This window comes from Apodemus sylvaticus, chromosome 7 (genome assembly GCF_947179515.1).
Source record: "Apodemus sylvaticus chromosome 7, mApoSyl1.1, whole genome shotgun sequence".
Classification (NCBI taxonomy): Eukaryota; Metazoa; Chordata; class Mammalia; order Rodentia; family Muridae; genus Apodemus; species Apodemus sylvaticus.
The window spans coordinates 13064845-13080164 of NC_067478.1; positions in this window are offsets into that span (position 1 = coordinate 13064845).

The following is a 15320-nucleotide window of genomic DNA, read 5'->3' on the forward strand; positions in this document are numbered from 1 at the left end:
TCTACAGAGTGAGTTCCAGGACAGCCAGGGCTACACAGAGAAACCCTGTCTCGAAAAAACCAAATCCAAAAAAAATAAAACAAAATAAAAAATGTTATCCCCTTAAGTTCAGCTCAAAAGCTGTGAGTTTTGAAAGGCCCAGAGTTACCAAGGAAACAGAAGCTCACCAGTCGTTGATGATAGTGGATGACTTCCCAGCCTATGCTATCTTCGATTTCTGGTGCTTCTTCCTTTGGGGTGGGGTGGGGGAGTGTTTACCTCTTACCCAGAGTCCCCCGTAGCCATTCAAACAGCAGCCTTGAAACTCCAACCCTAGTCTGCAGACTCAAGTCCTCCAGGGTTAGGGGCGGATGTAGAAAGGACCCAGCTAAGGTTGGTCCCTCCCCTGCAGCTGTCATTATTCAAGGTCATGGGACAGCAAGCCAGGGAACCACTGGGCCAGAATGACTTGAGTGACCGCTGAGTTCCCAGAGTGCCAGGAAGTGGACTCTGCTGCGCTCAGGGAATCTGCAACATTTCAATGCTCTGTAAGGAGGACTCTCGAAGAAGGACTGATGAATTTGCTTCGTAAGATAGCAGTTGTGAGCCTAGCAGTGGTGGCTCACACCTGTAATCCCAGCACTCTGGGAGACAGAGGCAGGTGGATTTCTGAGTTTGAGGCCAGCCTGGTCTACATAGTGAGGACAGCCAGGACTCCACAGAGAAACCCTGCCTCGAAAAACCAAAATAAATAAATAAACAGACAAACAAACAAATAAATAAATAAATAAAAGAGAGAGCAGTTATGCAGTTGGAGAGATGATTCAATGATTAACAGCATATGCTGCTCTACCCTGAGGATCTGGGTTCGATTCTCCAGACACCCACATGACAGCTCACAACCACCTATAACTGCAGTTCCAGGGAATCTGATGGCTTCTGGCCTCCATGGGCACTGGCTCACATACACACATACAGACAAACACCAATACACATGAAATGAAATGAAGTAAATCTTAAAAGGTTGTAATAATTGTTTTCTTCAGGGTCTCTAACCCTCTATAGCTTTTTGCTTTTTGTTTTTGTTTTTTCGAGGCAGGGTTTCTCTGTGTAGCCCTGGCTGTCCTGGAACTCACTCTGTAGACCAGGCTAGCCTCAAACTCAGAAATCCACCTGCCTCTGCCTCCCAAGTGCTGGGATTAAAGGTGTGTGTGCCGCCGCCGCCACCACCACCACCACCACCACCACCACCACTGCCACAGGGCTCCTCTATAGCTTTTAAGGCCTACTTAATCATACAACTGAGAATCAGTTCAAAACCAGGATAAAGACTGACCTCAGAACACAGACCAGTATCACTGGGAAGGCCCAGATGAATTCCCCTCTGTCTCTGACCCGGGAGTCAGTTCTGTACTGACTCCGTTTTCTTTCACAGACACAAGTTCTGTGAAAGTGAAGGAGCAGCTGGAGCTTCTTAGACATGGCCACTCTGGCCACACACCTGAAGACTGGTTACAACCCATCCCCAACTGCCTGTCTGGGTGTTGTATGGAGGAATCTCTCGACAAGGGTTTAGAGCCTTTGATGATTTCTACCTAGAGCTAAAAAGGCTTTTTTGCAGCCCAAACCAGAAGAGCTGGCACTCCAAATGGGGGGGAGGCCTGAATGAGTGGTTGTACAGTTGACATGAGCAACGCTATGTCGCAGCCCTGTAGGTGTGGCAAGGCCTTCCTCGTGGATCTGAGTGTTAGCAGAGTGAAGATACTAACAACTGCAATTTCCTCCTCTCACCAGACTATATAATAAATGCGCTGAGGTTCCGGGTTGCACAGCAGGTCATGGGTTCGTCTCCATCAGAGCTTGCGTATCCTACCTGATCCCAGATTTTCTGTGTGTGTAGCTGTATATCTTGCCACATCTAGTCAGGACACAGCGGTGCCAGTAGTATATAAATAAAGACTCTCTAACACAAACTCCATCTCCCATGAGGACAGTGGAGGCCTCACTGTCTCTGATGCTCTGGCCCACCGGCTGGAGCTTTCTTCCCTGGACTATAGCAATGGCCATCCTGGGTTCTCCTGAAGGTCAGACATGTTCTTACAACAGCCAAATTAGTTTTCTATCTAGGCATTTCTCAAACCCCAAACTATTGCTCCTTACACCAAAAGGTCCCTTCTTTGGTCCCTTATAAATAACCTTTTCTTTAGAGCTTCTTTCTGTCAACACATTGCTGGAGTTACCCCAACCCTACCGTCCCTCTAAAGAGCCAGAGTGAGGCTGGCCACAGGGCTGCTTTATGGCCAGGCTGTGTCCCTTGGATCCCATAGGCGCCCTCGAGCTGGCATGACTGTCCTCAGAGGCTTCATTTGGAATGTCTGGAAAGACCTCAACGTCTCTTGCCCAAAATAATCTTCCCAAAAGTACTGCCAAAGAGTCTTCCCTCTTCTCAGTTTTCTACAGGGAATGATCTGGAAGACTCCAGAAGACAGGCTAGTGTAATCCAGACAGCTTACTAGCTATGTCTACCTCAATATCCAGGCAGGGGTTGCTTATCCAAAGGTAACAGAATATGGATCAGATTTATAGAGGGCTTGAAAAAGGTCAGGACAAGAGTCACATGAGTCCAGCCCCACCGGTTTGGTAACTCTTGTCATTTGTCAATTTCAATGGGGTCCTTCAAGACAAGTCACCAGGGGCCTAGGCTTCCAATTATCTACAATTTATTTTAATTTTTTTAAGATTTATTTTTATTTATTTACATATATGAGTGCTCTATCTGCGTTTATATCTCCATGCAAGAAGAGGGCATCAGACCCACATTACAGATGGCCGTGAGCCACCATGTGGTTGCTGGGAATTGAACTCAGGACCTCTGGAAGAGCAGCCAGTGCTCTTAACCACTGAGCCATCTCTCCAGCCTCTTCCCTATGGTTTCATACACCATGCAGTGGCCAGAGGAAGGTCATTATCAAGTCACTTTCTTACAGAATCCCCAGGTCCCTCAACTGTGTGGCGGGGTCTTGAGTACACAGGAAATGGAGTACATAGGTCAGTCCTGCCATCTTGGCTCTCTGTCAAGCCCTAGCTGGCCTCTACCTGAGAGGCCGGGGTGGGGGGAGCCTCTTGAGCCTGTTCCTCTCTACAGACCTCCACACTCATTGCCCTCTCCACAGTTGCAGGATATAAGTTACCCCCATAATGCTTGATCAAATCATCTAACGCAGACTAAAAAGATTCATTTGTGCCTATGATTTTTTGACACGCTTATTTATCCAATTATTCATTTATTTTAATGTGTGGGGAGCATACAGGCCTCAGGTCTGAGGACAACTCTTGTAAGTTGGGCCTCTCCTCCTACTGTGTGTCCCAGGGATTGAAGTCATCAAGTTGTATTGCAAGTGCCTTTGCCACTGAGCTGTCGTCTCACTGGCCCTGGCTTGTGATTTGAAATCCACATGGCAGGAAAGGCATAGCAGAGTTTGTGGCAGTGGCCCCTGGTGACTGATTTCTGCCAGCTAGGCCCCACCTCCTAAAGTTGCCACACCCTCCTCAAATCTCAAAGTAGCAGGAGATCGGTAAGTGTGCAGAACATGAGTTCTGAGGGAGACATTTCACAGACAGACCATCCTGCCCTCTAGGCCTATGTGAAAACACGCCGTATCCCTACTCGCCTGTCATGTATTTCACAGATACCATCCTACATATTCCACACCCTCTCTGACTATGAAGAAACAAACGGCTGGTGAGTCCTATGTAAAACATCATGGGGGCCTGGAGGAAATGCTACCCACCCCGTGGAACAGTAGAAAGGACTGTTGTCAATCACAGGAAGGCCTGTGCGCTCAGCCTCGGGAAAGCCTTTCCTACTTTGGGCAGCTTTCCCCCAAAACAGCAGCTAAGTAAAGGCTGGGAATGCCATGGAGGCCCATGCAAACCCTTCAGTTGTCACAGAAGCGACGTTACCAGGTCTGGGGATATAGCTCAGTTGGTAGAGCACTAGGGTGGCATGCAGAAAACCTTCTTAGTGACACATACCCATAATCCCAGCACTCAAGTGGTAGAGGCAGGAAGATCAGAAGTTCAAGGGTATTCTTAGCTACAACACCAAATTCAAAGCCAGTCCAGGCTACCAGAGTCCCTGCCCAAGAAAACAACAACATTGCTAAGCAGGTAAGATCTACTGAAGAGACATATTGCCTCCTTTCTGCCCAGGTTTATCCCTGGTGGGTTTTGAACTTACCTATGAAGGATCTTAGCATAGCCAAGAGTCAGCTGCTGCATCTCGGCAGCAAATGAAAACATCCCCCTCTAATGAGGGGCCTTCCCAGTCCCACTACAAAAGCCAGAGATAGCCCTTCCTGGACTCTGCTGCATCCGCAGACTGGGCTGGACCTCTGTGGCCAGTATCACATGAGCTCAGCTTGCGTTCAGTCTAGAGACTCAGTTCTTGCTTACAAACGACTCAGTGTCATCGGTGAGTTGCTGGTTGAGCCGGGTTGCCACCTTCCCGGAATCCACTCTTGATGGTTAGCGTTCTGGGTGCAGGGCTGCCTCACTGGCTGTGTTTTGCTTGGCCTATTTGATGGAGAGTTTTTTGAGCCTGGTTGTCATGTCCCATGGGGCAGTCCTCTTTCCCTACTATTTATTTCTCTTTCCCTGCTGCCTTCACATCTAAAAACTGTTCTTTGTAGCCAAGAGCATCCGCTGTGCTGAATGCAAATGTTTCAAATCCAACTGGCCCCTGGCAGTCTCTTGAATTTTCCTTCATCGTTTTGGGACAACCCATGGTAACAAATTGTAGCTGAATAAACCCTCTATTTCTAGGAAGGAAGGGCAACGGCAGGGATGTGCCCGTTATAACAGGCACGTTGCCATCGGCCAGTGTCCCCTCTGGGACAGGAGCTCTGCTAGCAGCCAAAGCGGCTTTATTTCCAAATGGCTTTTTTGGTGGGCATGTCAAAAGACTGTGGCATCTGCTCCCACCCCTGTCTCCAAGGACTGTGTCAGCTACCTAGCCTTTTGCAGTCGGGCAGACTCCGAGAAGAGAGTCCTTGGAACCCTGAGGTCTCTATGGCCAAAGAATTGAGTACAAGTGACTAGAAACCAACAGGGCATCCATCACAAAACTCTGCACTGCCTCTGTGGCTCCCATCTGAAGACACAGGAGACAGAGGACACAGGAGCTGCAAGCCACGACACACTCCTCCACTGAAGCCGGCAGGTCAAGCACCAAGAGAGATTCAGCCACACCTTTTCTCCTTGGAGAAATGGCTGATGGCAGGGTGGGTCTAGGGCATGAACGAGGAAACTGGAGCATCTCCTGCGGAAATAAGAAACTGTTCAATGGAAATACATCAAAGGACCCAGAGAAGGGAGCCAGTGTGAGTGCCTCTTACAGGCCACACCCGGGACACGTTGAACCTCAGGACGAAAGGTGATGGTAATTATAACTCACCAAGCAAAGTAGTGCTCATAATAACTAGCTAGCTATTCAGAGAGAGAGAGAAAAAGAGAGAGGCAGAGGAGAGAGAGAGAGTATTGATAGAAGAAACTCTTTTGTACTATACGGTATCACCTAATAGGAGCTGGCTAGACAGCTCAGTCCCATGTAGAAATAAGTACACGAGTGTAGATCCCATGTATAAGAGCTGGCCTTGCTGACACCCACACACCCGTAATCCCAGTGCCTGCAGAGGCAGAGACAGGAAGGGCCTGCAGTCCGCTAGCCAGCTGGTCTTGACCACAGTGAGCTCAGGTTCAGCGAGAGAGCCTTCCTGAAAACACACAGTAGAGAGCAGGGTACGGTGGTACACGCCTTACACCCAGCACTCAGGAGGCAGAGGCTAATGGATCTCTGTGAATTTGAGGCCAGTCTGGTCTACAGAGGCAGTCCCAGGCCAGCCAAGGCTACACAGAGATATGCTGTCTCAAAAAAAAAAATCACCAAAACAAACAAACAAACAAAAAACAAGAGGTGGCAGGTTTAATAAGGCCCAATTGAAATACTTGCTTAGTCTCTCAAGATCACCCTGCCAAGTACTTAGTAGAGGCTGAAGTGGCAACTTTTCCATAGAAACTGTCAGGTGCTCACGTGTCATTTCATCAGAACCAGAACAAATGGCTGTCTTGTACCCCACTGTGATGCTTAGCTTCTGTTAACTTCATACAAACTAGAGTCACCTGAGAAGAGGGACCCTCAGTTGAGGAATTACCTCCATTATACTGACCTGTGAGCATCTGGGGGACATTCTCTTGCTTGCTGACTGATGTGTGGTGGCCCAGGCCACTGTAGATGATGCTGTCTCCTGAAGGTGACCCTGGATCATATAAGAAATCAACCTGAACAGGCCATGCAGAGCAGGCCAGTAAGGAGCTCCCTTCTGTGGTTTCTGCTTCAGTTCTTGCCTTCAGGTTCCTGCTTTGAGATTCTGCCCTGACTTCCCTCAGTGATGGCGACTGTCTGAAAGCATTAGATGAAAAAACCCAGAACCTCCCACCCCCAGTGCTAAGATATCAGAGCCAGAACAATGTGCCTCCATGGTACTGATAGCCAAAGTCCCCCACCAACCTGATTCTGACCGTGAGGATACAACAAGCGTGAGCGGTTTGAGAAGCACTCTAAAACCACTGGCCTGAAGCCTTTGAAATGTCAGTGTCATGAGTGAAAAAGGAAGGAAGGAGAAGGGACAGGAGGAGAGAGAGAGGGAAGGAAGGGAGAGGACTTCTCTTAAGTGTGAACTTATTTCAAATCAAAAATGATTGTCGAATGCCCGCCGATGAAGTGCAACGGGTCCGATGATGTAATCACAGGACAAGGGTTACGGAGGTAACCAGTAACTTTTGGCTTGGATTTGAGACCAGCTCCACAGGAGAAAATTCATGCCTGATACTGCAAACCTGATCAAAGTCCATGACTCAAGAGCTCATTGGCTCTGGGATGTACTGGTAGAAGACGTCCAATATCTCCAATACTGTTGTCTTGATAGATGGACATGCTATCAAACTGTCTTTTTAATATTTGTTTATACCCACAGCTCTGTGCTGCCCTCAACCTTGGCCAGAGGAAGTTCTTTCTGCAGTTGCCAGCAGTTAATGCAAAGACTCATATCTGGTTAAAGTGAGACCCTGTCTCCAAAATGTTCTTCTTTAGGAAAAAAGAAAAAGACACTAACTAGGCTCAGTGTAGGCACCCTGGAGGAGGGTTTGCAGCTTCCTAAAATCTTCAGCACATGCTTACAACTGTGACCCAGCGACTGGTGTCCTCAAGGGTTGACACACTCACAGAGACCTGACTTGAACGTCCCCTGTGGCTCTATTGGTAATAGCTCTGAACCAGAAACATCCAGAATGCATTTCCATGAGTGGATGGTTAAACCATGGTGAGCTCACCATGCAGTACAGTCAGCGCTGAGAAAGTCGGCTGCCCAAGGAATGATGCTGAGGGCCAACCTCAGAAGACCACATGCTGTGTGACTCCAGTTATGCAGCCTTCTTGAAATGGCAAAAGTGCAGACAAAGGAGAAGGCATGGTTGCCAGGCATGCTGGGAAGAGCACATGGAACCAGTAAGACCTGAAGAGGAAGCCGCTCTGTGTGTGACGCCAGTGTCACCGTTCTGGCCTTGACAAAGCACTCTTGTTAGTTATGTGTGGTGTTGGAGCTGGGGAAGCTGAGGAAGAGTATGTTCCGGCCTTCTGAGCCTTTCTTCCTTCGCCACTCACTTCCTGTGAATCTACTCCCAAAAGAAAAACTTCAGAAAACAAGTCCAGGACAGAGCCTGTGTGTGCTCCCAGCTCTCCCTGCCTGAGACCCCACTCCAAGGGATATCCTGTGTGGAGTCTGGCCTTGAGCTGTTGTCTTTCCTTATCTTGTCTGGTACCCTTCAAAGCTCTCCATGAAGTCTCAATCCCTTTCCTTGGGCATGCTATCATCAGGGACAGGTAGCATAAAAAGGTACAAGAGCAGAGACACAGAAATCTGTTATGGCTTCTAAAAGGAGGTCAATTTTAAGTACTGGACTCTATTAGGTTAAAGACCCCAGTCTGGAGCTGGAGAGTTGGCTCAATGGTTAAGAACACTGACTGCTCTTCCAGAGGTCATGAGTTCAATTCCCAGGAACCACATGGTGGCTCACAACCATCTGTAATGGGATCTGATGCCCTCTTCTGGTGTGTCTGAAGACAGCTACGAGCTATGGTGTATGGTATAAATGTGTGTATGTGTGTGTGTGTGTGTGTGTGTGTGTGTGTGTGTGTGTGTGTGTAATAAATAAATAATCCTTTAAAAGACAGTCTGTTACTATTGATAAAGTCTTGGGGAAGAAATGCATCTCCATTTCTTTGTCTATATCATGGGTTTGGTGATAGTTCTCAGATCGAAAGAGAACTGTATCTGGAGTCAATAAATTTTAGTTATTATCTACAACAATAGTAAAAAGCAGTGAACTATTATTATTATAGCTGTCTGATCTTTGCACAGATTTACTATGCCTATTTTCAAATGTCATTATTTTTTAAGTAGCATTCTTTTTTAAATTATTTTTTACAAGTATGAGAGTATTGTCTGGATGAGTGTCTGTGTACTACATATGTTCAGTGCCCATAGAGGCCAGAAGAGGTCATTGGATCCCCTGAAACTGGAGTTACACTTGCAGGTACTGGGAATCAAACCCAGAGCAGCCAGAAGAGCAGCCAGTGCTCTTTTCTGCCGAAACAGCTCTCACTAATCCCAAATTTTATTAAATTTATTTCTTTGTATGTGTGTGTACCTGTGTGGATGCACACATCACAGCATACATGTGGAGGCCAAAAGACAACTTGCAGGAGTCAGTTCTCGCTGTCTATCATGTGGGTCACAGGGACTGAACTCGGGCTGTCAGTCTTCAAGACAACGAGCCCCTTTCCACACTGAACTATCTCACTGGCTTCACTGTGTCCGTTGTACAGAGAAGCAGTGGACAGTCATTATTATAGCTGTAGAACTAATTAATGTGGTTTACCTATTGACAGGAGAAAAATAGAAAAGTACAGATAGGTTCTTTTCAGAGAGGTCTCTTTTAAGAGCAGAAATCTCACCAGAAAAAGGAGAGGGGATGGGGCTAGGGAGGAATCCAAACAGAAAGCAGAACTAAAGAATAGACGAATAGCTTATATTCCCAGAAAACAATATGTAAAAGAACACCTTAACTGCATTAAACCATGAAAGAAATTAATTTTCACACTACACATGAATTCCTAAGACTTCGTGTCTCCTGTCCTAAGCCTTGGGACTTGTCATTCTGAAGCCTAGCGATGGGCTTGACCACACGGACCCGTCTTCCTTTAGGATCTGCCAGTTTCTGTCACACGGTAGCTCTCACTGTGGCCTCTGTACAACGCTTCCATCCCAGAAGGCGTGTGGCGGCACAGCCAAATGCGGGGGGAGACAAGACGGCTCCAAACATGTGTATGTAATTTTTGTTATGGAATTTTGATTTTTTATATGGCATTTATTTTTATTTCAACTGTCTCTAGCCCAGGATGGTCCAAAATATGCTACATTGCTGAAGATTACCTTGCACTTCTGATCCCCCTGCCTCCACCTCCCAGGTCCTGAGATGACGGGATGTCCCACCAGGCCTTGGCTTGCATGCTGCTGGGAATGGCGCGCAGGCTTCCTGTGAGCTAGGCAAGGACTTTCTCCTGAGCTATAGCAACATCCCTGGGTTTTGTTGTTTGTTTGTTTCTATCAATGTCTCACTCTGTAGTCCAGGCTGGCCTCAAAATCTTAGCAGTCCTCCTGCCTCAGTAACTGGAGAGCTGGGATTACAGATACAAGTGCCCCCCCCCCAAAAGCCTGGCTCTGCTTGGTGGGGGGGGGGGAGGAGGGAAGGGAGATCTCAAGCAGTTCCCATCCTAAAATCTCCATATCAGCCAGAGACTTCTGAGTTCAAGGCAGTGGGGGAATGACGAAGAAAATCTGCTCCAGCTCCTAAGCGCTCCAGGCTGGACACCTTCTGTGTCCTAAGTGCTCCAGGCTGGACGTGTCCTGTGTCCTAAGTGCTCCAGGCTGGACACCTTCTGTGTCCTAAGCGCTCCAGGCTGGACGTGTCCTGTGTCCTAAGTGCTCCAGGCTGGACACCTTCTGTGTCCTAAGTGCTCCAGGCTGGACGTGTCCTGTGTCCTAAGTGCTCCAGGCTGGACGTGTCCTGTGTCCTAAGTGCTCCAGGCTGGACGTGTCCTGTGTCCTAAGTGCTCCAGGCTGGACGTGTCCTGCGTCCCAAGTGCTCCAGGCTGGACGTGTCCTGTGTCACCTCCTGTTTAGGTCTTTTCTAGAATGAATCCCACAAGCAGGAAAGTGGACTACATTTTTCTGTCCAGGACACTGCCAGGGAGGGGCTCCTGCTGCAGAGGGGTCAAGGCCTAGGCTGCAGCATAGCGCATGCTCCCTCTCTCTCTGAAGGCATCCTTGTCACTCAGGAAGGACTAGCGTCCCCACTAGCAAAGAGCTTGAGCCAAGTGGAGCAATTTGAAGTGAAGCTGAAAAAGTGACAAATACACATTTTTTTCAAAACAAAAGCCACAAACATGGGTGGAGGCGTGCTAAATCAGGCAAACAGTCTGCCCTGTCATTACCCGGGCCCCTCCTAGGCTGTGAGATTTGTAACTGCTCTTTCAAGTTCCCGGCCAGCAATATGAACAGAACTGTGTAAGAGCAGAAAGTGCCTTGCCCTAAGTATCTCTTACTTCTCCCAATGCAAACGGAAGCCCCAAAGCATGGAGAATAGACAGGTCCAGGCAAGCAACTCTGGGTACAGACACACACACATATACACACACACACATCACACACACATACACACACATCACACAGACATACACACACACACATACACATCACACATACACATACACACATACACACACACATACACACACACATCACACAGACACACACACACATACACATCACACATACACATACACACATACACACACACATCACACAGATACACACACATCACACAGACACACACACACATACACACACATGACACAGGCACACACACACATATACACACACATCACACAGACACACACACAGACACACACACATACACACACATCACACAGACACACACACACATACACACACATCACACAGACACACACACATATACACACATTACACATACACACACACATCACACAGACACACACACACAGACACACACACACATACACACACACACACATGCATCCCCACATCCACTCCACATACATATATTTAAAAAAAATATTTAAAGTAAACTGTACTGTGCTTTATTCTGATTGTGAAGACCTTTGTAGAACTTTCCATCTATGAAAGAAACTTTGAATATAAGATGAAGAGTGGGAGATTGAGGAAATGTTGATCTAAAACTCAATAAATCTGGGACAATCATAAATGCATCCTTCTTAAAGTAAACTCAGAATGGAGGCTGTGACACCCCACGCTGGTGGGTCAAGTGGCTTTTTTCCAATGTCTTATGAGCTCAGGGAAGGAACAACAATCACATTAGCTTTATAGACATGTGTTTAGACAGCTTGCTAACGGCTTCGTTGGATTTGAAGATTCTGATAGCCATCCAACGGCAGCCAGCATGAGCCTTTCCCAGGAATCTTCCACCTTATTTTTTTTTTTTGCTACTTATATTATGTTTTGTATGTAAGAATGTTTTGTTTGCATGTGCTATGTGCATCCTACGCATGCCTAGCATCTGTAGAAGTCAGAAGAGGACTTTGGTCCCCTAGATCTTAAATTATAGATGTTTGTGAGCCACCATGCAGTAGGACCCAGGTCCTCTTCAAGAACAATTACTACTTTTAACCAGTGAGCCACCTCTCCAAGTCCCAATTTTCCAACTGAAAAATGTTCAGTTTCACTGTGGATTTTCTTTCTTTCTTTTTTTTTTTTTAGACAACGAGAGTGCAGAGCAGTATGACGCTACACTTTTTTTTTTAAAGATTTATTTATTGTTATATGTAAGTACACTGTTGCTGTCTTCAGACACCCCCGAAGAGGGCATCAGATCTCATTATGGATGGTTGTGAGCCACCATGTGGTTGCTGGGATTTGAACTCAGGACCTTTGGAAAAGCAGTCAGTGCTCTTAACCGCTGAGCCATCTCTCTAGCCCCCACTGTGGATTTTCATAAAGGGAATAGGTGTTCCAAATCCCAGCTGGGCACAAAGGTACTCCCCAGAGGTCCTCCCCTGCTCCCCGGAAGTGCTCCCTGAAGTCCCTCCTGTGCAGGAGGCTGAGACAGGAGATCACTTGCACCCAGGAGTTATAGTCTAACCTGAACACCATAGCGACTCAGTTTCAAGAAAGGAAACAAACAGAAAAGCCAGGATTCGCATTTTATACCTGCCATCCTAGCACTTGGAAGACTGAGGCAGAAAGGTTGGCTTGAGGCTAGCCCAGCCTCTGGGGTGAGCTCCGGGGGAACCTGGCCTGCAGAGAGAGACCCTCTTTCAAAACAAGACCCAAGGGTGGTGAATGGAACGAGAATGGCTTCCATAAGTGCATAGATTCGAACGCCCTGCGACCAGGGAGTGAAACTATTTGGGAAGGATTAGGAGCTGTGGTCTTATTGAAAGAAGTGTGTCATTGGGTGTCATTTGCTTTGAGGTTTCAAAAGCTCATGCTGGTCTCAGTCAGTCAGTCAGTCTGTCTGTCTGTCTGTCTGTGACTTTCTCCAGCTGTCTACAGATCAGGACGTAAAGCTTTCAGCTAGTTCTGGTACCATGCCTGTGTGCTCCCTGCTATGGTGATCGTGGGCTAACCCTCTGAAGCTGTAAGCGAGCCCCCACTATCTCATGAGAGTTGCCTTGGTCATGGTGTCTCTCACAGCAGTAGAACAGTAACCAGAGCAGCAAGAGTACACACTAAGACTGTGTCTCAAAACACACGTCAACTTCAAATTCACACTCCACAAACATTTCACTACCATTTCATCCTATCCTTTTGTTTGTATGAGATGTTCATTATCATCAGAACAACAAATGGCTGGAGAGATGGGTTAGTCTAAGATCAAGAGCACGGGCTACTCTTCCAGAGGACCCGGGTTCAATCCCCAGCACCTTTATGGCAGCTCACAACTGTCTGTAGCCCCATTCCAGGGGATCTGACATCAATGCATGCTGCATGTAATAATTAAAAACAATCCAAGCTATGGCCAGCTTGGTACCAGCCGGAGGTCTCAGTCTGTTCCCAGCCTGGTACATAGCCCAGGACAGGGACCACATGTTTCCCCTAGACAACGCCTCTTCCACCAATGCTGGCTCTGCCTCTCCAGAGCTCTGAGAGAGCTCTCTTGGTCCCTGAGGGCAGTTGCGTGTGTGCTCATGACAGGCCACGCTCTGCCGTGGTTACCTTTGCCCTCGAGTTCAGTCCTTGCCCAATCTTCCCGTCCCAAAGCCTGGCCGGATTCCGCCTCAGCAATGTTCTTTCTCTCGGCCCACCTGAGTCCCTAAAAAATGGAAACACCAGGCAATCTTAGTTTTGAATCAACAGGTAACACAACCACTTGGCATGGAATCTATCATCCTAAACCCATCAACTAGTCTATGTTAGAAATCTTCCAGTGGCGGGTTCTAACACCAGATCCAACAGCCCCCATCTACATTTTGCCTGCTTCACTCCCCCCTCTCTGTCCAAAAAGGGGCATTCCTTTTCCCTGCGTTCCCTCTTCCTCTCTCAGACCCAGAAGGCCTGCCTCCTCCTTTTCCAATGATTGGCTTCATGTCATCTTTATTATATAATCAATTAATTAGGGAAAAGTTCTGCTACAAATGCACATGAAATAAAAAAACTAAATAAAGTATTTTTAAAAGTCTTCCTTGGGGCTGGAGAGATGGCTCAGTGGTTAAGGGCACTGACTGCTCTTCCGAAGGTCCTGAGTTCAAATCCCAGCAACCACATGGTGGCTCACAACCATCCATAACAAGATCTGACTCCCTTTTCTGGAGTGTCTGAAGACAGCTACAGTGTACTTAATACAATAAATAAATAAACCGGGCGGTGGTGGTTCACACCTGTAATCCCAGCACTCTGGGAGGCAGAGGAAGAGGCAGGCGGATTTCTGAGTTCAAGGCCAGCCTTAGCCTGGTCTACAGCGTGAGTTCCAGGACAGCCAGGGCTACACAGAGAAACCCTGTCTCGAAAAAACCAAATCAAAAACAAGAAAAAAAAACCACACACACACACACAAAACCAAAAACAAAAAAAACAAAAAAACAAAAAAAACAATAAATAAATCTTTAAAAAAAAGTCTTCCTTTAAGAAGAAGGGGGCTGGGTGGTGCCCAGCACTCTGGAAGGCAGAGGCAGGCAGATTTCTGAGTTCGAGGCCAGCCTGGTCTACAGAGTGAGTTCCAGGACAGCCAGGACTATATAGAGAAACCAAATCCAACCCCCCCCCCAAAAAAAAAAAGAAGGAGGAGGAGGAGGAGGAGGAGGAGGAGGAGGAGGAGGAGGAGGAGGAGGAGGAGGTTGTTTTGTTTTGTTTTGCTTTGATTTTTCGAGACAGGGTTCTCTGTTTTGGCACTCCATGATAATTGGTGCCACCGTGTACAGAGCCACATTGGGGTGTCATGCCACTTGGTAGGAACTCGACGTGGATAAAGGTGAACTTCTTCTCCCAGCCTTTGTTGAGCGGGGATTCGTGTGCTAGTCAGGATCCTGCTTCACCTAGGGTGGAGCCCTCAGAGAGATGGTGAAGTTCATTGTTCCTCCAGGTCTACGAATTCCAGAATTAAGCAGGTGACCAGCCCAGCTGCCTGAGCAGTGGAGCCAACACCCAAGACAGCCAGACCACTTCCCGGGAACTCATCCGAGTCTGTGGGGAGGGGCTTGCCCAAACTCTTAAATTGTCAGACATTGAACTTGGGCCTCGATCAGCAATTGGGTTGTCCTGGCCTCCATTCTTTTTGCTGCCCCCCATGTATCCCCAGCTTCTCTTCCAGGGACCCAGTCTGCAGAGCTGCGGGCAGCTACACCACCGCTGTCACACCTTCATAAGCATGTTTAGAAACACAGTCACCATTTGATGACAATCCAAGCTGTGTTTTTCCTCAGACAAGAATACCTAAGATATTCAACTCAAACACACAAGCAGTGTGCCTCTTGGAAAGGCATGAAGAAGGACTGGGGTAGGATGGCTCAGAGGTCACAAGTGTTCGCTGCTCCTGTGCAGAAGCTGAGTTCAGGTCCCAGCATCTATGCCAAGTTCAGTACACCAGGGGTTACGAGGTCCTTTTCTGGCCTCCGAGGCTCTGGCAGTATTCACTCACACAGACCCATACACATCAATAAAAATAAA